General features: G+C 41.9%; 1 long non-coding RNA gene across 1 annotated transcript; it reads left to right on the forward strand.

Annotated features, from left to right (window-relative positions):
• Positions 1 to 14,282: 14,282 nt before the first annotated feature.
• LOC118499980 lies at positions 14,283 to 18,157 on the forward strand. Its single transcript, XR_004902498.1, has 2 exons — positions 14,283 to 15,980; positions 16,983 to 18,157. It is a non-coding gene; the product is annotated as an uncharacterized LOC118499980 (long non-coding RNA).
• The last annotated feature ends 4,556 nt before the right edge of the window (positions 18,158 to 22,713 follow it).

The raw sequence follows: 22,713 nt of genomic DNA on the forward strand, positions 1-22,713 counted from the left end.
TAGGTTGTGGGTTTGATCCCCGGCGGGGGTACATACAGGAAGCAGCTCATCAATGTTTCTCTTTCACATCACATTAACGATTCTCTCTCTCTCTCTCTCTCTCACCCTTCTTTTCTCTCTAAAATCAATAAACATCCTCAGATGAGGATTAAAAAAAAGAAAAATTACCCACCTATAGGCCACAGTTTGTAAAAGGCTTTTAGAGTTGCTAAAAAGATTTTAAAAACCTGGGTGTGATTCAGTGTGGAAACACTGCAGCCCAGGCTGAGCTGACCAGGTCGGGAGCCAGTGCCCCCCACCACCACGGTACCTTCCCCATTTGGGGGAGGGAAATGGTCCGCAGCTTTGTTAGGATCCAAATCCCATGCAGCGTGCAGTATGTATGTATGTGTCCATGTATGTATGTGTGTATGTACGTATTTTCCTCTTTTTACTTTCTGTGAGGGCAAGGAAAAGAAAGAGAAGAATGGAAGCACAGAGAGCGTAAGAGCCAAAGGCTTTAAACACTCCAAAGAAGCTAGGAAACCTACCCATGCTCCGTTAGGAACTCTTGCCCCGCAACGTGAGAAAGAACCGAACGGTGCCTGGTAAAGCCATCAGCCACCATCCATGTAAACAACTAAAAGAAGAAACCAGCTGCGCGCAGAGCCAAGAGGTCTGGAATGGCTGCGAGTGTGTTTTTATACTCGCAGAGGAGTGGGTGAGTGCTGTTGGCAAGGGGGTGGGGGAGGAGAACCTTCAAGGAGCCTCAAGAGCCCATGCTTTCTCGGGCAGCTCACTTTTAGGAGAGCACTCGCTGCTGTGAAGAGTCCAGGACCTGCGCATTGATTCCATACGCCTACCTGTGTTCGTGCCAGCCCTGGAAAGTTTCGGCGTCTGGACCCCAGGTCGAGAAGCCTTCCACCGCCTGTTTGGTAAAAGCCTGGACACTCAGTTAACTGGATGTGGGCTTTGATCAAGCCCCTGGCAAATTCTCGATCTGATAGGGCAAACAATGTACTTCATTCCTTTGACTTCAGTGAAAGGGAGATGGGGACACCTGCCCTGAGGGCTGGTGGGAAGTTAGATGAGATCACCCACATGACACTCGGAGCACAGTGCCTGGCACAGCGAGGTGCCCCACAAACAGTTGTTAGTGCACACACAACAGTAGAACTACAGAGAGAGAAGGCAGACACCCACATGCACACAAAGTGTGTGTATTTGTATCTGTATATATATAAATGCTTAATACGCCTCATACCCTCAAAGGCACCTGTTATCAATCAGAGGTAGTCCTGATATGCAAGCGATTTCACATTCACTCTTCTTCTAACCAAATGGTCCCACAAGACCGGCTCTGGGTTTGTCAAGTTACACTGATGCTCTTTTCACCTGTGCCTATTGCGTACAGCAAATCCTAGCAGGGACCCACAACCCTTTGAATGTTTATGCAGAATCAGGATCAGCTCGACCTACGGCCACTCGGAGGAAAAACAGCATGTACACACACACGCTTATCTTTTGTACAGACAGCGTGTTCTTTGCAACTTATTACGCAATGTGCAATTCCCACAGCGTGTCACCGGAAATGGTTCTTATTCCAAGTATTTCAGACAGCCAACGATGACACTAAAAGCATATGCTTTAGACAAATACATTCCTCTGCTGAGTCCAGCTGCACCAACATTGCTGACTTACAACTGCTTGATTTTGAGTGCGATAAAAGTTTTCTTGCAGCCCCGCATGAAGGTAGAATATGCTGGGAAAACCAAGTGTCATGAGAGAAAGTCATTCCTGCTGTTTTCTTTGTACACCTGCCGCTCCCACGTTGTGTGTGTGACTTGAGCACGAGACTTAAGGGCACTTTTGGAGTGCTGCTTCCCTCGGCTGCCCACAGGCACCTTGAGAGTCACACAGTCAAGGTCATCATCAAGCTGAGGCCCCCCTGTCCTCACAAGTGGCCCCAGCAGTAGGTAACATCATAGCTTTCAGCAAGGACGGAATCTCAAGGCCATCCACTTTCAAGTAAGTGAAATATTTTTGATTCCATCTTAAGGCTTAATCAAATGAGGATCTTGGAGACATGATGGCGAAGTGATATGTGCTGTCCTGCGTGGAATTCTGGGGGAAAAATGAGTGAAAAGCTAAGAAAATCTGAAAAAGCATGGACTTCAGATAATAAGAATATATTTATGTTGATTCATTAATTATAACTAATGTGGCACACTGGGTAATAATAGGAACATTTGTGTAGGGTATATGGGAACTCCTACATGGGTATTATTTTTTTTAGTAAATCTAAAATGTTCCTGAAATACCATTACTAAGTTCTGGATTCTGAAGAGGCATCACAAAACTGACCTTTTATTCTGATTTGTTAGCACTTCTTTCGTGTTACAAATTCTTAAAATATCGCGTGTACAAATTCCTGGCTTAAAAGTCTGCAACCTTAATCCCTGCTAAACTGGTCTCTGTCCAGTGTGCAAACAGGATCAGTCACGAGGCGACGACACCCAGGACTGGGTCTGTTCCCAGGCCCCTGGCTTCTGGGGAAAGCTCCTCACTCAGGATTCTCACACCCTACCCGGCATCGGAACCTTGGCTGCCTGAGTACCCGCCCCCACCCCGCCAACCCCAGTGTGCCTCGGCCCGTTCTCCCAAGAGTGCAGGTCCTCTAGGGAGCAGGAGGGCCCCCAGGGAAGGGTCATTTGCACAGGCTGCTCCCTAAGGTGTAAACTACAAGGTCTGGGGCGGCGCCCCGGTCTCCACACCGCTTTGCCTGCGCGTGTGTCTCCCCGTTGCCCGGGTGCCCCCAAACACTGCACCGTTAGAGTTTGTTCCATGTGGGGATAGAAACTCGGCACTGTTCTCGTCCTCTCGCCCACCGCAGGGGAGGCCCACTCGGCCAGTCCCAGAGCTGGGAGCAGATGGCAGGGGTCCGGACAACTCCGCTGTTGGGGGGATAAGGCCCAGAGGCTCCTGTTTTAAACCAGAAACGCAACATTGACAGTTACAAATAAGTACAGGAATGCTGGTTAGTTTTGTTTCTTCTATTATTGCATATGAATTAGACAGTTATTCTGTGAGATGTTGTGTTAAAGCTCCTTGGAGTGTCAAATAGAATTACACGAAGATCCCAATTATTTCTGGGAAAAACGATATTTCATTTTTCTGTTAATGTGAGGTTTTTTCAATTTGTTCAGCTGTCTGAAATCACACACTTAACAAAATGAAGCTGGACACTTCTACATAACCCGTGAGTCCAACAAGGAATTATAACTGAAATCAGAAAAGGTGTTAAACTAAATGATAATATTTGACATCAGAACATATGGGGTGCCGCTAAAACACTGCTTAGAGGAAATTTTTTAACTTTCAGTGCTTGGCAGGGTCCTTTTCCTGAAATATTTCACAGCGTCACCACTCACACTTGGTTTATCCGTGCCCCTGTGTATCAGTCTGCTTTCCTCTCCAACATTCACTTCTCGAATTACATTCCCAAGAATTTATACTCAGGTGGTAACAATGGACCAGGAGCTTAAAGGTTAGTTGAGTAATGAAATGCAGGTTAAAATAAGTACTACTTTTCATATAGAGTGCTATTTCTAATAGTTTTTATAAATACATATAAATAATGAAGAAATAAGATTATTGCTATCTAAAAGCACAGAGCAAATTTGAGATCGCTTGAAATAATGGAACAAGGTAATTTCTTATTTTATTTTATTTTTAAATATATTTTATTGATTATGCTATTTCAGTTGTCCCATTGCCCCCCTTTACTCCCCTCTGCCCTCCACCCCTCATCCCAACCACATTCCCCCCTGTAGTTCTTGTCCATGGGTCATACATATAAGTTCTTTGGCTTCTATATTTCCTATACTATTCTTAACCTCCCCTTGTCTGTTTTGTACCTACCATTTATACTTCTTGTTCCCTGTACCTTTTCCCCCATTCCCCTTCCTCCATCTCCCCACTGATAACCCTCCATATGACCTCCATGTCTGTGATTCTCTTCCTGTTCTAGTTGTTTGCTTAGGTTTTATTTTTTTTAGGTTTGGTTGTTAATGTCTGTGAGTTTGTTGTCATTTTACTGTTCATATTTTTTATCTTCTTTTTCTTAGATAAGTCCCTTTAACATTTCATATAATAAGGGCTTGGTGATGATAAACTCCTTTAAGTTGACCTTATCTGGGAAGGACTTTATCTGCCCTTCCATTCTAAATGAGAGCTTTGCTGGATAGAGCAATCTGGGATGTAGGTCCTTGTCTTTCATGACTTTGAATACTTCTTTCCAGTCCCTTCTTGCCTATAAGGGTTCTTTGGAGAAATCAGCTGATAATCTTATGGGAACTCCTTTGTAGGCAACTCTCTCCTTTTCTCTTGCTGCTTTTTAGACTCTCTCCTTATCTTTAATCTCAGGTAAAGTAATTATGATGTACCTTGGTGTGTGCTTCCTTGGGTCCAGCTTCTTTGGGACTCTCTGAGCTTCCTGGACTTCCTAAAAGTCTATTTCCTTTGCCACATAGGGAAAATTCTCCTTCATTATGTTTTCAAATAAGTTTTCAATTTCTTGCTCTTCTTCTTCTGACACCCCAATGATTCAGATGTTGGAACATTTAAAGTTGTCCTGGAGGTTCCTAAGTCTCTCCTCATTTTTTTGAATTCTTGTTTCTTCATTCTGTTCTGGTCGAATGTTTATTTCTCCTTTCTGCTCCAAACCATTGATTTGAGTCCCAGTTTCCTTCCCATCACTGTTGGTCCCTTGTGCATTTTCCTTTATTTCACTTTTCATAGCCTTCACTTTTTCCTGTAATTTGCAACCATATTCAACCAATTCTGTGAGCATCCTGATTACCAGTGTTTTGAACTGTGCATCAGATAGGTTGGCTATCTCCTCGTGGCTTAGTTATATTTTTTCTGGAGCTTTGATCTGTTCTTTCATTTGGCCATTTTTTTTGTCTCAGCATGACTATTACTAGAAAGGGGCGTAGCCTTAGGTGTTCTCCAGAGTGGGGCAACCCACGTCGCTGTGTTGTGATGCTGTCTGTGGGGAAGGGGTCTGAGAGGGAATGATATTGTTTGCTCCACTGTCTGCCAGTTTCCAGTAACTTCCCCCACTACCCACAATCAAATTGGGCCCTTCTGGTGCTGATTCCCAGGTGGGTGGGTTTGTGTACATTCTAGGACCCTGTGGATTTCTCCAACAAACTCTCCTGTGAGGCTGGGAGTTTCTCCCGCTGACGTCTCAACCCCCACAGGTGTTTTCAATTGGTGGTTTGAGGCTTTGTTTCCTCACGCTGGAATCCTGGGTTGTGTGGTCTGTTTTGTTCCCCAGTTGTTCCTCCCAGTTTATCTGCACACAAATGTGGGACCACTGAGTCTGCAAGCTATAGCCTCACCTGGTCCACCAGCCTTCATCTCGCCATGGACCCTCTCCCCAGCTGCCCATCTCCGCCCCTCCTACAGGTCTGGATAAATGTTTCTTCTTTAACTCCTTGTTTGTCAGACTTCCACACAGTTCTGTTCTCTGTCAGTTCTGGTTGTTTTTGTTTTTAAATTTGTTGTCTTACTTTTGGTTGTACAAGGAGGCACAGTGTGTCTATGTACACTTCCTTCTTGGCTGGAAGTCTATTATTTTTCACTCTTGTGGTTTTTGGGCATGTTTCCTTAAGTTTAATACACATGGGTTTCCATGGTTGCCCTTGAAATGCCAATTAAATTATCCTAGGTAGTGTGTCTATCATTTGGGTATTGTCCCCAAGAGATTTTATTGATAATGTTGACACATAAGCATTTGATTACAAAGCAATAGTAATATTCAAGTTACATACCATTTCCTACAAACATATTTCCTACAAATATATTTTAAAATCATTAAAAATGACCTAAGCAGTAAATTTTGTTTTAGAAAATTGAAAAATACACACAAGCAGAAAAAGGCATTTGTAATTCCATCACATAAATGTTAAGAAACTTTGATGACTTGCTATACATTTTCCAGATTTTGCATATATATATCTATATATATATAGATAGATATATATATAGATATATATATCTTCAGGAAAGCACCAGATTAACTATTTAGTATAAAATGCTTTCAAGTAGCATTTAAGTTAGAGTGTGATTTAAAAAAATACCTGGGTACAAGCTGTTATTACGTCACTGAACACTAAACTCAGCTGTTGTCTATTAAGTTTTTGTGACGCTTTTCTACCGCAAGCAAACTTTTACGTGTCAGTGTTCTTGGCTGCAAACGGTTTAGCATAGAGGTAACACAGGGCTCCCCCTTCTCTGTGGGAAACAGTCTACGGGACCCGAAGTGGATGCCTAGAACTCCACATAGTACCGAACGCTGTACAAGCTGTGTTCCCTCCTGTACGTACCTGCCTATGGTAACATTTAATTTGTAAGTTAGACACGACAAGAGATTAACAGCAACCATAGTAATATGGAGGCATTATAACAACGTTCTGTGATAAAGTTATGTGAGTGCGGTGTCCCGCTTTGATGATCGATCTGATTGATAACCAAGATGGCTACCCAGTGACACACGGCACGGACACATGAGACAAAGAGGGACATCCCTCTGTGATTCACCTCCTGGACGGGAGATTTCATCATGCTGCTCAGGATGGCAAGCAATTTACAACTTAGAAATTGTTTAGTTCTAGAATGTTCCATTGAGCATTTTCCGACTCCGGCTGACAGTGGGTGACTGAAACCGTGGAGAGTGAAACCACAGATAAGGGGGAACTACGGTACTATTGGGAGGCTTTTAGGAAACATCCAGACAGAGAACCAGTCTTGAAAAATGATTAGGAGCCAAAGAAAGCAGTTGGCAGGAATTACTGCAGGATCAGACCCACTGAGGAGCCCACTGGGTTGGGTGACGCTGTTGTCACTCCTGCCATGAGGACACAGCCATGACTACCACCACACCTGCATCTCTGCTGTACATCATATGTTGCCAAATTAACCAGTGAAAAAACTCCATCAAATTCAGAAAGGGTTCAACAGGACAACTTCAGATGTGAAGGAGTTATTGGAATGCCAGTATGTCATCACAGCTAGACAGAAAATTATTACTGGTAGATGGGAGAAATAGATAATGCTAATTTTTAAATTTGGAGATAAGTACTCCCTGGGCCAGAACAGTGACCCTTTCTTAAAGACTTGGCCATCATGACTATAAAAAGGGACTTAGTAGGTGTTATGGGAAAAAAAATTTCTATGCATAGAAAGCCCCAGACCTCAAACTCAGCTGAGATCGCTGGTCAATAAGTAACTTCAATCATTGGGATTTGTGTGCCTCTAGTTCATAAGCATCTTTTAACCCTGGGAAGATCTAATCTTCTCTGAACACACTTAGGGGAATCCAATGGATAATATTTGCATTTCTGTGTTAAGGACGTTGTGCAATTTAACATGTTAAATATTTGTAACACCAAAGATACTATGCTCTGATAGAGTAATTCAAATGAAAACACATTTAATTGGGTGATTTACTTGGTTGGAATTCTAAGTAGAAATTTACTGGGATCCTGGAACATGCATGCTAATTTAAGACCCACTGCCCTGAGACAGAGAAACGATCCTCTCCAGAGCTGAGGCAGAACTCTGAGGCGTGATGTGACCAGAAACCGCTTCTGGGACATCATTATCAACGCACATGATAAAAAACACTTGAACAATTTTCCGACAGACATTAATTAGCTTAAGAACCTCTTCCAAGAACACCTCGGCTGACTTCCTACCTTGTGAGATGCCTCAAGACTTTTAATCGTGGTTTATCCAGGCTAGCTATGTCTCCTTCCCGAGAATTTAAAAATCTAGTGTAAAATGATATTTTAATCACTTTTCCTGTTATAAAATGCTATTAAGGTGAACTCTTTGAATTGCTTAAAAGCCTGTTTCCTTGTGGCAAAAGCTTGACTTGGGCTGTGAATCAATGTTTCTGAGAAGTTAATATCATAATATTTATATTTAACTCATTACTTTGAAAATTTACCATAGTGTTGGAGACTTTTCTTTTTTCTGGTCAATTAGAAAACAGTCCTTAAAATCAGAGACCCTACACTTGTACATGTAGTTAGAATCCTTTCAAGGAATGGAATGTATCTAAATTTGTAAATGAGACCAAGTAGTTACCCTGGGGCTGCCTTAAAAACTCTTTGCCAAGAGTCTGTTGATTTATAAATAGAATAATTAGATTCATAACCTGACGTTAAAGTTTAAAGATAAATTAGGGTTTTGGAGTTGGCGTTTTAATAATTAATGATTAATGCTTTTTAGAAAGGTTGTCTTCTGAATAATCTTTCCGGCACACAAAGGCCCCCCACAAAGGCACTGAAAAGGCCTGCACTGCTCCTACTGACCCCTGCGTGATGAGGGGCTCTGCCAACCCCGGGGCCTGCGTACCGAGAGGCTGGAATAATCACCGGTGACGGTGACGAGAGATTTTTGTTTTTTTCCGTTGAGGATGCTGCCCTGGCTCCTTTTAAATGCTACTGAAAGCATATCCATTCCTTCAGCCTTCTTCTTTTTTTTTTTTTTAACAATTCCCCAGAATGGATTCATGACACAAATCTTGTCTTAAAATTGCTACTTAAATCTATTCTTTTCAAAGGAGGTCCTCCAAGGAAGAAGGAACAGAATCAGCTTTGTATGTCTCAACCCTGGGGGGCTGCTGTTTGTTAGTTTTATTTATTTATTTATTTATTATTTATTTATTTATGTATTATGTTCACTGTGGCCCCCATGTATGGAGTAGAAAGCAAAGGTTTAAAGACAAAGGCACACCATGGGTTGTGTCTTCAGTTTGAATGTATGTCTCCTAGTGTTCAACTGTAAGTCCCACGAAGACTCTTGGGGGTTTTATCTCCTCGCCACTCCCTAAGTTCCTAGAATTTACATTGTAGTCACCCAGCAAACACTTGAGTGATTGAATGACACAGAGAATAAATTACCAAGAGAGCCCCTTAACAGCTTCCATCCTTCTGCTTGCCCAAATTCATTTCAGCCTCACAAGGTCCAGCACCTCATTTCCCCATCTGTGGTTCAGCTTAGAGGCTGGTGATGCCTAAATTCACCCCTGGCCTTAGGGCTGGATTGTTTCCTGAGTCCCAAGGGCAAAGCCAACCTCAGACAGGCATCAGGACAGAACTGTAGCAATTCCAAGCAATGTTGAGCCTGAGTCAGAGAGCCAGCTTTGGCGTTTAGGGGGATTTAGATGCGTGTGGGCCTTGGAACAAGTATCTGCAGATTTGAGTCTGCAGATTCAGGAATGCAGGGAGCTTGGGCTGGGGGTTAATTTGGCCAGAAGAGATAGGCAGGGGAAGAAGATCAACCTGGGATTGAATGAGCTCTTGGAATCTGGACAAACACATTGCATATCCACACAAATGCATGAATGATGCACAATGGTTGGTGCTAGGTGGGGGCTGTCTGCTTTCTGCTCTGGTACTCACGGAGCGTCCTGCCTGCTTAGGGCCTTTTCTAGAGCGCAGGCGTGGGCTAAAGCTGGGAGGAAGGCCGAGTCTGTGGTTCAGTTCCCTCCTGGATCCCACGGCATTTCCTTGCTCAATGACAAAAACTAAGAAAATAAGGGGCGGCATATTTTGATGACTATTGTCATGTGCTGTGGCATGGGGAGAGATTCAAATGAATGCACCACAGAGGTTAAAAAAACCGAGTAAATAAAGTGAAAGGTGCCAAACTTTAGGGTATTTTCTAGTGAACCACCAGCTTGACTTCTTAGTACTCAGCTAACATGGAATCGAAGCTACACTCACAACTTGTGTAGCATGAATTGTCTATGAAGCAGTGACGAGAAGCCACCCTCTGTAATTGTGTTGGGCACACACGTGGTCAGACAGGGCTGGCTCCATAGCCGATGGGGTTTGTGCAAAATGAATAAACACACGGGAGTCTCTTTTCCAAAAAGGAAGTCTGTCTTTAAGGTACTGATGTAGCATGGTTTTTTTCCTCTCCTCCATGATTTGTCTCTGGATCTGTCGCAGTGTTCTGATTTGTTATTTAATTGTTGTTCAAAGTAAAAAATATTGAAAAGATAGAGTATTAGTATGAGTTTTTTAGTTCATCTTTACATGGGCAAGACCAGCCTTAAATGCACACTTCAGAGCACTTAACTGGTCGGCAGGACCCTCAAAGATGATAGCGCCCCTGTTTGTCAGCATGAGCGTGTCTACTCTTTGCATTCCTACCAGAACCCATGGACAGCCTTCCACTGGGTATTTGAAGGTGAGTTCCTTTTCCACTTGCATCTCTCTCTGAGTAGAAAAGTTCAGGTTTGCGTGCAGTCATAGCACTATAATTTAAAAACCTGTGGCCCCGTGAATGTTGGAGAAGCTGAAACGCGTTGGCCTTTCTGCATCCTCCCTCTCTAATTAGGGCTGGGTGATGAACTTAGAAATCCTTTCTTTTAAAAGCTGACCCAACAACTATAGTTCCAATAAGACAGAAGTAAGAACAAAAAAAAGAAGTGAGAAAGTGATAATGAAATGTATCAAGGGACTGACCTATCAATAATCAGAACACTCGCGTTAATAATCATACCTGACATTTATTTAGAGCTCACTCAGGTCACACAGGCACTGGGAGGTCCCATTTCATCCTCACATCAGCCCACTGATGTACGTATTATCGCATTCACTTTAAAGGTGAACTTGCGGAGTCTCCACGTTGGGTACTAACTAGACCAAGGAGGTTCCAGTAGTGCAGGTACAATCCACCCCTGGTGTGTCTGGATCCAGGGCCCCCTGTCTCAGCATCACGTTGTGTTTTTATGTTCTTATTTCTGACATATTTCCACATGATGGATGCTCAGAATTGTTAATGCTTTGCTGAACATTTCATATGAAAGTTGGTATTTTAATTCCCAGTTTAAGTACTACTGAGGAGTGTTAGGCAAAAAAAAAATGTGTATTCATTTAAAAATGAAATTTACTGACATGTTATTTATAACTATAAGACACTTCATCTCCATATGATAGAATTAGAGATATTTGTCCGTAGTGGAATTTGATATGATCGAAAATGAGAGATAATGTCTATTCATCTCACATGAAAATAATTTAACCTTCCTCTCCCACCTTAATGCCCTTTTATTAACAAAGAAGAAAAAACATTATGTTCGAATTTTTGGTTAGTCTATACTTATATTATCCAAAGGGTAATGTAAATGAATTTATCAACTGCCATATAAAATCATATTTTCCCTTAAGTTCATACATAGCTTGCAAATGACATGCCCTAAAACAACGTGTACTGCCCTGGCTGGACCCCTCAGTTGGGGAGAGCATTGTCCCAATACATGAAGGCAGTTGTTTGATCCCTGGCCAGGGCGCATACAAGAATCAGCTAATAGATGCCTAAGTAAGTGGAACCACAAATCAATGTTTCTCGTTTTTTCCCCCTCCTCTCTCAAATAAAAAAAAAGTATATTAAGCAAAGGACTCCACATATAATCTCTAAAAGATCGTTCGTGAACTCATAAATTAACCATTGCATACTAATTATAATGTGGAATAATTGCTAGAAAGAAATGTAGTAAAATCTACACTCAATGTTTAATCACTGCTTGTGGCAAACCAGAAGGAGAGAATAAGAATATCAAATCTAATTCAGAAAGACTGTGAAAGGAAGAAAGGGGAATAAAGGCTGCAAACCACCTAGGAGTGACTACTGGAAAGAATTGAGATTTATCAACATAGAGACAGACGACTATGCAAAGGAATAGAAATATGTTTCCCTGGATCGTAATGGGTGGTGTGGGGGTGTGCACTGAGATTGAAAGTAGCTCAACTCAAAGCAAATATAGTCACACAGTGGTTTTAACTAAGAAAAAATGGGGTTCTCAAAATAAAAGACGTCCTTTACAATAATGGCATTAAACCTTCATGAAGAACAAGGGTGCTTTGTAGAGTACCACAGAGTATTTTTCTTGCCTATGCCAAGGGTGGTTGCTCTCTTTGCAACCAAATCAAAGAGATTCATTGCCAGGGAAAGACCTAATCTTGTCTGAATTTCATAGATAAGACGTTGTCTTCTCTGCTGTTTCAAGGTGGATATAATAAGGGTGTGTTTCTTCTTATTCTAATGTAAACATAATGCTCAAAGTATAAAAAGACTATTTAAAGCATGCTTCAATATTTAAAATTAAGTTATAGATCCTTAGGGCTTTTACTGTTAAATTTTCACTGGATGCAACAGATATACATGTTCTGATACACAAACATTTGTTTATATTAGAGAAAAATCTTCATATGTTTTATGGATCTCAAGTGCCTTATATATATGCTAGTTTTCCTTGTGTGTGTGTTCTGTTACGGCTCATAGCTATGCTCACAACAGTAATATTTTATTTATTGCCCTTTGTGGAATTTTATTTTTGAATATGCTAAAAGACCTTCTAGTTAAAATTCTAGTATAGGTTTTTTTTCTTTAACATTTTGGTTCTTGCTGGTTTGGCCAACATACCTCACCATTTTCTCTCCTTTCTCCACTGTATCAAAACGGCTTGAAAGCTTTCCGTTGGAAACCAATCTCCTCCTCACATCTCTCAGTTTTATGGAAAAATATTTCCTCTCCTGAGCACCTAGGATGGTAAAAGTACATTTCTGCTTTCGAAAGAATTCATTTCTAGCTCTAGAAATTTCTTTTCAATTTAGCAGTTATCTTGGGCTCTTATAAAACATGGAAGGTTTTTTTAAATCTTAATGAAAATAGCCACCGAAATAAGGCAAACTGATTTTTTAGAAGAAATAGCCTCTTAAAACCAGGAATGTGATCTGAATGGGACTCTACTCTGGTATCCTGTGGAGGTACAGGGAATCACAACCAATTCAGAATGCTTTCAAAACACAGGGAGAAATGTAGGCATTCAATCCAAGTCACACCTGCCAGGGCTGGACTAAGACACCTTTGCAAGTTTAAAAAGTGTAATAAAAAAAGGTTGTGTGGAGGTGGGGTTCTCAAATTCTATAACCAACAGAACAAGCCTTTCACATCCCCAACATGCAGTTGTGATGTTGTGGTATCATAAAAAAGACATATTTTGGTCTTTCTCCATGGCCCCTGTCCAGAGCACCTAAAGCCTCTGTAATTTCCCACATGATGGAGGCGTTCGGAGCATCTTTGGTTTAAATAGTCGGTCTTCGGCCCCCAGGTCCTGATGCAGAGCTCCTGAACCCCTTGGAATACCTCGCGTTATTGGAGCGTCTCTGGCTGGGCTCCTGGATGGCTTCTGCATGGGGGCCGGTCACTGAAAAGAGCAGGCTGTGATGAGAAGGCCAGAACGTTCGGCCCCAGCTCCCATCCTTTGGAGAAGGCAGGGGCGCTGGAGATTAAGTTAGTAAATGATCATGCCAACCTGGCTCATGGGGTTGGAGTGTTGTCCCATACACACTGGAGGACTGTGGGTTCAATTCCCGTTCAGGGCACATGCCTAGGTAGTGGGTCGGTGTGCAGCTGATCAATGTTTCTCTCTTTTTTTTCCCATCTTCCTCCTCTCTCCCTAAAATCAATAAATACATGTTTTAAAAAACCTGATCATGCCTACATGATGAAGCCTCCATCCATAAAAACTCTTCACTACAGACAGGGTTTGGAGAACTCCCAGGTTAGTGAATGCACACATGTGCCAGCAAGATAGCGGACCCCAAGCCCACCAGGACAGAAGCTCGTACGATACTTCCAGACCTTGTCCTGCATATCATGTTCTCTGTTACATAATAAATGAATATGTAAGTGTTTCCCCGCGTTGTATCCATTCTGTCAAAACCAAGGAGGATACATCCAGAGGTTGGAATATTATTCAGCACTAAAAAGACACGAGCCATCAAAACAGAAAAACCTGTGTAGAAACTGTAAGTGTATAGTATTAAGTGAGAGAAGCCAATCCGAAAGGCCACATAGTGTACGATTCCAACTACAGTAAACACCCCTCATCTGTGGTTTCACTTCCTGTGGTTTCGGTGGCCTGAGGTCAAATGTGGTCTGAAGATATTAAGTGAAAAATGCCGCATATAAACAACTCATCAGTTTTAAATTGCACATCATTCTGAGCATCCTCATGAAATCTTTAACCAACCCACTCTGTCCTGCCCAGGGCATGAGTCATCCCTCTGTCCGCGTGTTCACGTCATACAACCCTCAGGCATTAGTCATCCACCTAACACGCATTAGTAGCCATCTCGGGGATCAGACCGAGCATCAGGGCGCCTACCACGGGGCTTGTGTTCAAGTTGCCATTATTTCACTTAGTAATGGCCAGAAAGCTCAGGAGTAGTGATGCTGGCAGTTTGGATATGCCTAAGAGAAGCCATAAAGTTGTGTGTATATGTATAAGAAAAAAGAAACACAGTATATACAGGGTTCAGTCATATCTGTGGTTTCAGACATCCCCTGGGGGGCTTGGCACGTATCCCCTGTGCGTAAGCAGAGACTTCTGTACGTGTCACTCCGGAACAGGCAAAACTATGGAGACAGTAAAAAGATCAGCAGCGGCCAAGTGTTGCAGGGTGGGTGGGGGAGAGGATGGAGAGGGAGGGAGAAGTGGAGCACAGAGGACTTTCAGGGCAGTGAAAAATACTCTGTTTGACACTATAATGGTGGGTACATGTCATTATGTTTCACAAAAGTGAGCCCTCCTATAAACTATGGGCTCTGGATAATTACATTGTGTCATCATAGTCTCATCGATTGTAACAAAGGTGCCACAGTGTTGGGGGATGTTAAGGATGGCGGAGGCTCTGCACGTGTGAAGGCAGGGAGTATATGGGGAATCTCTGCATCTTCTGCTCAGTTTTGCTGTAAACCCAAAAAGTGCTCTAAAAATAGTCCTTAAAATAAAGTGTCAGTTTGTATGGTACTCACCACAAACTACCATATGCTGGGGAACTTATTTGAAACGTGACAAAGAGTATTATGACAAGATATTATGAGCCTTAATCATCCTCTCTTTTAAACATTTAATAGTCACCTCTAAATGTCACATCATAATGCTTTATAAAGAACATTTATTACTTGCATTAATTATGGATTTTATGGCAGACAGGGCTCACTGTCTATAAAATACCTGCTGTCCTTCCCCTTTACCAGAGAATCTTGATTTAGTTTGGAGTGGGAATGGGTCCAGCCCCGATCCCACACAGTTTGTAAGATGTTTGATTTCCTTCCTCTTCTGCAACTGGGGATACTCCCATGATCCAGGTCTGGCCAATCACACTGAAGCAGGAGACTGCTTGGCAGAGGGGGAGGAGACTGGGATAACCACGCCCACCAAACCTACCTCCAACGGGACCAGTGCATCCACTAGACCTCTGCCTATCATCCTGCAACAGAAAGACTAAGCACTTTCCAAGACACCACTATAATTTTTACCCATTATGTTCATCACCCAATCAGAAATATGAAACATGCTATCATACGGAACAACAAACTGGAGACAAAGGAAAATAGAAGTCAACAGGAAACAGGTCCAGAGAGGACTCAGACATTGTAGTCTGCAGACAGGATATTAAGATAAGTACGGGTAACACATCAAGAAGGCGGAGGGAAAGATGGAGAACTGCAGGAGAGACTCAGAATCCACCCACATTGTTAAATAGAAGTCTGAGAACTGATACACACAAGAGCAAAGCGAACAATTTGTTGGATGGCTGGAAATAAAAGATCACAAACAGTAGGGTGGCAGCGTGGAGGACATGTCTGCGGAAAGGACACCTATTTGTTCGTGAAGAAAAAGAACACAAAAGAGACATCAGATGAAAGGAAATTTCTCACATCCATGCACTTAAAATTCTACTGTGAGAGGATCAATATGAATCCTATTTGAATTAGAAAAGAACAGCAAATCAAACCCAATAGAAAGTAGAGGGGAGGCAATCAAATATAACAGCAAAATCCTAAGAAACAGAAAATACAAAAATTATGTTTGGAAAAAGCAATAAAGTTGTTAAATGTCTAGCAACGTAACCAGAAAAGACACTGGTGTCCGGGCTGCCTGTCATTACCAAATCCAATAACCAATGACAGTGATTGAATCTTTTATGGGCACTCATTCAGATGCCCAGCAATCTGAGAAGATGGTGGGTTCATACCCTAATAAACCATCTTGCCTTCTCTTTCCTGCCCAGATCTTTTATAAGGGGGTGGGGGAGGACAAACAAGGTGTGGTGAGGGCTTTGAGATTCAGAAGCTGCAACATTCCTGTCCCCAGCAGTTAGCTGTCCCTAAGGTGGTGGAGTGGTCACACAAAAGGTCCAGATGTCTCCAACTTGTCCCCAGGGGGTCAGCTGTTTTCCCCGGGGAGACAGGATGGGCCTTATCTGTAGTTTCTTTCTTTTCTTTTTAATTTTATTTTAGTCATTGTTCAAGTACAGTTTTCTCCCTTTTACTCCCAATCCAGCCCCCCTCCCAACCCTCCCGACTTCCCTCCCATTACCACCCTCACCCTAGTTTTTGTCCATGTGTCCTTTAAGTTTGTTCCTGTGAACCCTTCCCATTCTCCCCTGAAATTCCCTCCCCTCTCCCCCCTGGTCACTGTCAGCCTGTTCTCTATTTCAATGTCTTTGGTTATATTTTGCTTGTTTTGTTGTTTAGGTTCCTGTTAAAGGTGAGATCATATGGTATTTTATCTTTCACTGCCTGGCTTATTTCACTTAGCATAATGCTTTCCAGCTCCATCTGTGCTGTGGCAAAGGGTAGGAGCTCCTTCTTTCTTCCTGCTGCATAGAATTCCATTGTGTAAATGTACCATAGTTTTTTGATCCATTCATTTACTGATGGGCATCTAGGTTGCTTCCAGCATCTAGCTATTGTGAATTGTGCTGCTATGAACATTGGGTTCATACATTGGTTCTTTTGGATTGGTGTTTCTTAAACAAAAACTTAACATGCACATTACTTGCTAGACTTACAAGCTTTTTACCTTAAGCTAAAATTTTCCAAGTCTTGAGTCCCCTATCAGCAAGACTAATCCAGAAAAAGAGCAGAAAATCAATCGTATCATATAACCACACACACTGTATCACAAAGCAAATCATGGAGTTTCATTTTTATGGACTACTATACAATAAACCATCTCAAAAGTCAGTGGCTTAAAATGATAATCCCTGATTGTCTCTCCTGTTTCTGGAAGTTTCTGGATTTCAGCTGATTAGGCTGTGCCCAGTTAGGAGGCTAAGACAAATGTATCAACAGAGGAGGAGAGAAAGGAAAAACGGGGCCACGATTAAATCGACCACCACTGTCCACTACTTTATGCCCATAAATATTATGATACAGGAGATGTACAAATCACTTGAAAAATAAGAGAAAACTGAAAGAAGAAATAATAAATATGAATAGTCCTATATTAAATAATTTAAATGTGAAATTCATCATTGTTTTTTCACAAAAACAGTTCCTGGTAAGAATGGCTTTCCAGAATTCTTCCAAACATTGAACAAAGGAATAATGCAAATGTTGTATAAATACTTTTACAAAATAGAATGAGATGGGACTGCCTGTTTCATTTTTGAGGTTTTTGTGAACTTGATAAGTACAACTGACAAGGTCATTGTAAGAAAAAGTGCAGGCTAGGATTTTTCATGAACGTAAGCAAAAGTCCTAAAGAAATTTATAAGTTAAATTCAATACTATGTACAAGGGATAATATATCATGGTTAATTTGGTTTATATCAAGAAATATTGCAAAGATTAGTTTAAGATTCAAAATCGATAAATGCAGGTCACTAAAATGAAGAGAACAAAGAAAAACACCATATGGTTCTCAATAGAGATTCATATTAAAAAATCAATGAAGTGGAAAGAGAAAGAAACTTTTTTAAATCTAATTAAGTATATCTATCAAAGACCTTCAGCTAACATTACATTTGCTGTGGAAATATTAAACTCTTTCCCCTTAAGCTGGCAACGACATTGAGGCTGCTCATCACTTCTTTCCAACACTATCCCAGGGGTCTTTGATAATGTAATAAAGCAAGAAAAAGAAATAATGTATTCAAAGATGAGATAAGAATAAATAAATCCACCAGTATTCACCGTTAACACTGAAAGCACCAATATTATATATGAGTATAAATAAAATGCCATCCAAATTATTATTTTGTGTGAGGAAAACAGGCTTGAGAAAATAGTACTGAAATCCAGCCCAGAAAAAAACACAAAAACAAAAAAGTGTGGCAATGGACAGGAGACTTTAGGGTAGAGGTGGGAGAATAGAGACAGAAAAATTACTGGTGACTTGGTTGAACATTGATTAATGTACATAATCAAAGAATAATAATTAAAACAGTTTATAATTTATAACACTAAAAGATGCCACAGATATATTATTAAATTTTTAAAAGTACCATTTGCCTTTATTTTTTAATGTACTTTTTTTGTCAGTCTAGGCACACTCAGGTGCCACTGTTTCTAGTAATAAAAATATATCAAAAAATAAGCTATTAAAAATACTAAAAAATGACTTACAGTGTTACTTTTGGGAAGCCAAAATGGAAATGAATAGGGAGTTTCCCTTTTTATTATTTTGCACTTTATTGTTAAATGCTTGCATTTTCCTAACCATGTATCTATTTTACTTTAGTTTCACTGTTACTAGCAAGCAAGGTGGTTGTGTGGCAAAGTTACTTAGTGTTACTTTCTTTGCTTTTGTGTACATAGCTCTGAAAAACTAATGTGTTGTATAATAAAAGGAAGGAGGTCAATGAGTTGATCTGGAATGATGTTTAACTGACGTTGATAGGGGACTTAAGAGTTAGGAAATTTTAGTTTAAAGTAAAAAGTTGTAAGCCTAGTAGGTAATGCCTATGTTAAAGCTTTTGTTTTAGAAACTATTAATCAGATAGATAAGGCCCATCCCGGCTCCAGGGAAACCAGCCGACCTCCTGGGACACTGCTGGAGATTACCGCCTGGGGACGCGTGGAGGCATCCCGGCCTTTGTGTTCCAGGGAGTGACAGATGACAATCAGTCAGTGGGAAGAGCTAACTACTCAAGACAGGAATGTTGCAGTTTCTTTCACCTAATCCTCCCTGAACTTCAAAACCCCTCACCACACCTTGTTTATCCCCTGCTGTAAACACCTTGTCCTGGAAAGAAAAGACAAGATGGTCTATTAGGGGATGAACCTGCCATCCTCTCAGATCACCAGCCATCTGAATAATGCACCCATAGAGATCCAATCACTGTCATTGTTTATTGGGTTTGGTAGTGACAGGCAGCCTGAACTCTGGTCACTTTTCCGGTTTCAACATCACTGCTTAGAGAGTCCATGTAATCTAGGCCTCCAGTAATGAGGTGTTAAAGATATACATGTATACATAATAAATAGATTTCTGTCTCCAGAAAACATTAAGTGAATAAAATAAATAGCTTTTTGTTTTGGGTTCAGTTTTTAGTTTTCATAAAATAAATTTCCTTCACACAGTCCCTGGACTACCAAGTCCTTTGAAATCTCTTTGCCGTACCCTGCATTTTGCAGAGGTATTGCCAGCCAGAGCTGAGAGTTCTCTGCACCCAGGGTAAAGGTTCTTTTTGACTGGCGCATAACTGCAAAACTCTTTGACAATTTTTGTTTTTACCCAAAATATTAGATTACTTCATCACTGGAGGGCCCCTGTGTGTACCTTCATATTCCGGCAAACAGCCTGGTAACCTCACAGGAGCAGGAAATGAATGGAAATCATACAGTGTAATAAACATTTCAAATGAGTTCGCCTCTCTGTGCTCAGCTTGCGGAGAGGCACGGAGCCCTGGCAGCTCCCGCCAGAAGAAGTTACAGGATTCCATTTGCCTCCTGGCGACCAGGCAGGAAAGTGGCTGGAACGAGAGGCTTCACGCAGCTCAAAACAAGAGCCTTTGCAGATGGAATAACAGGAGAAGCTGGAAAGCACGCGAAGAATGCAGTCCTTGCGCGCTCAATTACCTAAATGGAAACTACTCACCCAGGAGCTCCGTCCTGCTGGAAAGGCTGATCAATCTCTGAGGAAATTAGCAGTTCAAGAAAATCTCCAGGCTAAACACTTTTTAAAAAAAATTTTTTAAAGTTTTATAGTTATGAAGCTGAAGGAGGAAAGGTGGATTGTTCCTTCTAGAATTATAATGAATTTGGCTCTGCTTCTTGGTTTTCCCTTTTAAACCATCTTAAATACCACTCTTAATGGCCTTTTGAACACAGCAGTGGAGTCAGGGAGCCCGATTCAGCCCGAGGTGTGCTGACGGTTTAGCTGGAGGCATTAGTGGCATCTCTTATGCCATTTATAAAGTGAAAAATAAAGTATTTGCACTTGCTTTAAAGGAAAGCAAAAATAATTGTAAAAGCAGAACAGGTCGTCCTCATCAAATTTCAGGCACGCTCTTTAAAACACGCAAGAGTCACCACCTGAAAGTCGAGTCAGTTTTTCTCATAGAGAGAATGTGACATTGTGTGAAGGTTCGCAGAACAGTGCGAAACTATAACCATTATCTATAAACTCTGTAACCAGAGTTTATATTGTAACATTTGGGAAAATGTATCCTGGAAACCTCGGCCAAGGTTCTTATGTGCAAGTAACAGAAGGCAGCGCACTGCTGACAATGAAATGAGAGCTCATGAAAAGGAGGCAGGGCTATCTTTTAGAACTCAGGCGTGCTGACTGGCTGCTGGGAGCTTGGAGCAGGAACTATACCAGTAAGCCTGTCATGGCTACACCTCTGTCTCTACGTCTGTGTGCTGCCCTGACCGTGTATGGGGTGGGCCATCCACAGTCACCCGGTAGCTTGCGAGGCTCACTGGCTCCCTCTGAAGACTCCATGTTAGACTCCCCAGATTGGGTCACTGTTGGAATTCCAAATACCCACTTAATTGGTCTAGTTTGGGTCAGGTGTCCATCCCATCGGCTGCCAGGATCTCCATCTGTGGCAAGGATGCATTCTTGGAGAAAGTAGTACAGAAATCCAAAGTGAGTTGTAACGCATAGCATTGGAAGGTGACCCCGCAGTCCCAGATGACTGCACTGGTACAGTCGGGGTTGGTGGTGGGGGCGTGGCGGACATAGTATGGCAGAGAGAGGAGTGGGCAGAACACTTTTTTGTTATTGCTGACAATGCCCTTGGGAACTGTCATGTAAATGTGTCCTAGGGGAATTCTGTACAAAGGGATCTTAAGGGCGTGCCTGGAGGTCACAGTTCACAAGCGTCTGTGGGTTTGTGCGGCTGCAACAAAACGTTGCTGTGCTGATGTGCTCGTTCCACTGACGATGTCAGATAACTTCCTTTAGTTGATATTATTTCCAACATTTGATAATATTACAAGGTTTATTTATTACTGATTGGATAAATGTGGATGGAATTCTCTGATGGTTTTAATTTGAATTTCCCGCATTATTAGTGAGGTTGAGAACCTTCCCATGTCATTATTAGCCACGTAGGCTCACCCTCTCTGAATTCGCTAATTACATTTTCCCATTTTCTGTGAGATTGTCTTTTATGCATCGATTTATAAGATTCCTTTAAGTGTTCTTTTAAGCTTTTATGTTGAAGTCGTGTGTGCACTTTGAACTTTAAATGAAAACATTTTGAAAGGTTTTGAAGGCTATGTAATACTTGATATTTGTGAAAATGTTTCACAAAGTGAAACATTTTCATCTTACACAAGCAGATAGTGAATAAATAAACAATTTTCCCGAGGACACCTAGACACTCAGGGCAGCTGGGCACAGAACCTGTGGCTCCTATACCTGACCCAGGTTCTTCCCCTGTTCTCTCCAGCGAAGTCACCTGGAACGTGTGTGGGCACAGCGTGGCTCTGACCACTGATAATGTCGACCCGAGTGCAGAGCAAGCCCGCATCACGTGACACCGCCACACCCCACTGACCTTCCCAGCAGGGCAGACAGTGCTAGGTGCTTCCGGTCTCAAAGATGCCACGTTTTCCATCTCCTTGGGCTTCTGCAAGGAGTCATTTTTCTGGGAGGAAAAAAAACCCCAGAACACCTTCTCCATTTTTCTGTCACCTTTATTCTAACCGCTCCTTCCAGATTCAACCTAGTCATGTCCCCATCGATCAAGTCCTCCCTTGCCTGTCCTAGGTACTGTGCTAGGCACTTCCTCGGGCACACTGCTCTCATGCTCTCGATCTATGTTCAGGGCCTGCAAATACTGTGAAGCTGGAGGACGGGGCCCCCGTGGTTTCTATTCCCAAGTTCCAGACCCAGGACAGGTTGGACACAACTGTTTGTTGAATGAATAAACAACTGATAGAATAAAAGAAAGGCTGAGGTGGGGGAGGGGTCAGACCCTATCCAGACAACTGTGTGTTCCAATATGATAAGTGGGATGAGTGTGCTTTAGGTTACAACCCATGCTATGACGTGTAGGCGTAATGTCACTAATACAATGGTTTATTTTAATTGCAGAGCCTTTAAAACCTTTCTCTTTCTCCAGGCCTGGCACCTTTTCATACGTGGGAGACAGATTTCTAATGACTATGATCTATGCCTATTTGTCTTATTGCCACAGAGACAATTTAGAAAATGGTTAGCTCTGGAAGACAAGCAGTTACTTCAAACTTGCTTTAAATGTTAGGACTTAGCCCAGTTTGACCAGAGGTGCTTTGCAGAGGCAGGCTCAGCGAAAATGTTAAGGATGACCCCACTTTAGTGGAATTCATTCTCTGCTAAAAGCGCATGTGGCAGGCGGTCTGGTGAAGTGAAATTCA

Source organism: Phyllostomus discolor, chromosome 4 (assembly GCF_004126475.2).
Source record: "Phyllostomus discolor isolate MPI-MPIP mPhyDis1 chromosome 4, mPhyDis1.pri.v3, whole genome shotgun sequence".
Classification (NCBI taxonomy): Eukaryota; Metazoa; Chordata; class Mammalia; order Chiroptera; family Phyllostomidae; genus Phyllostomus; species Phyllostomus discolor.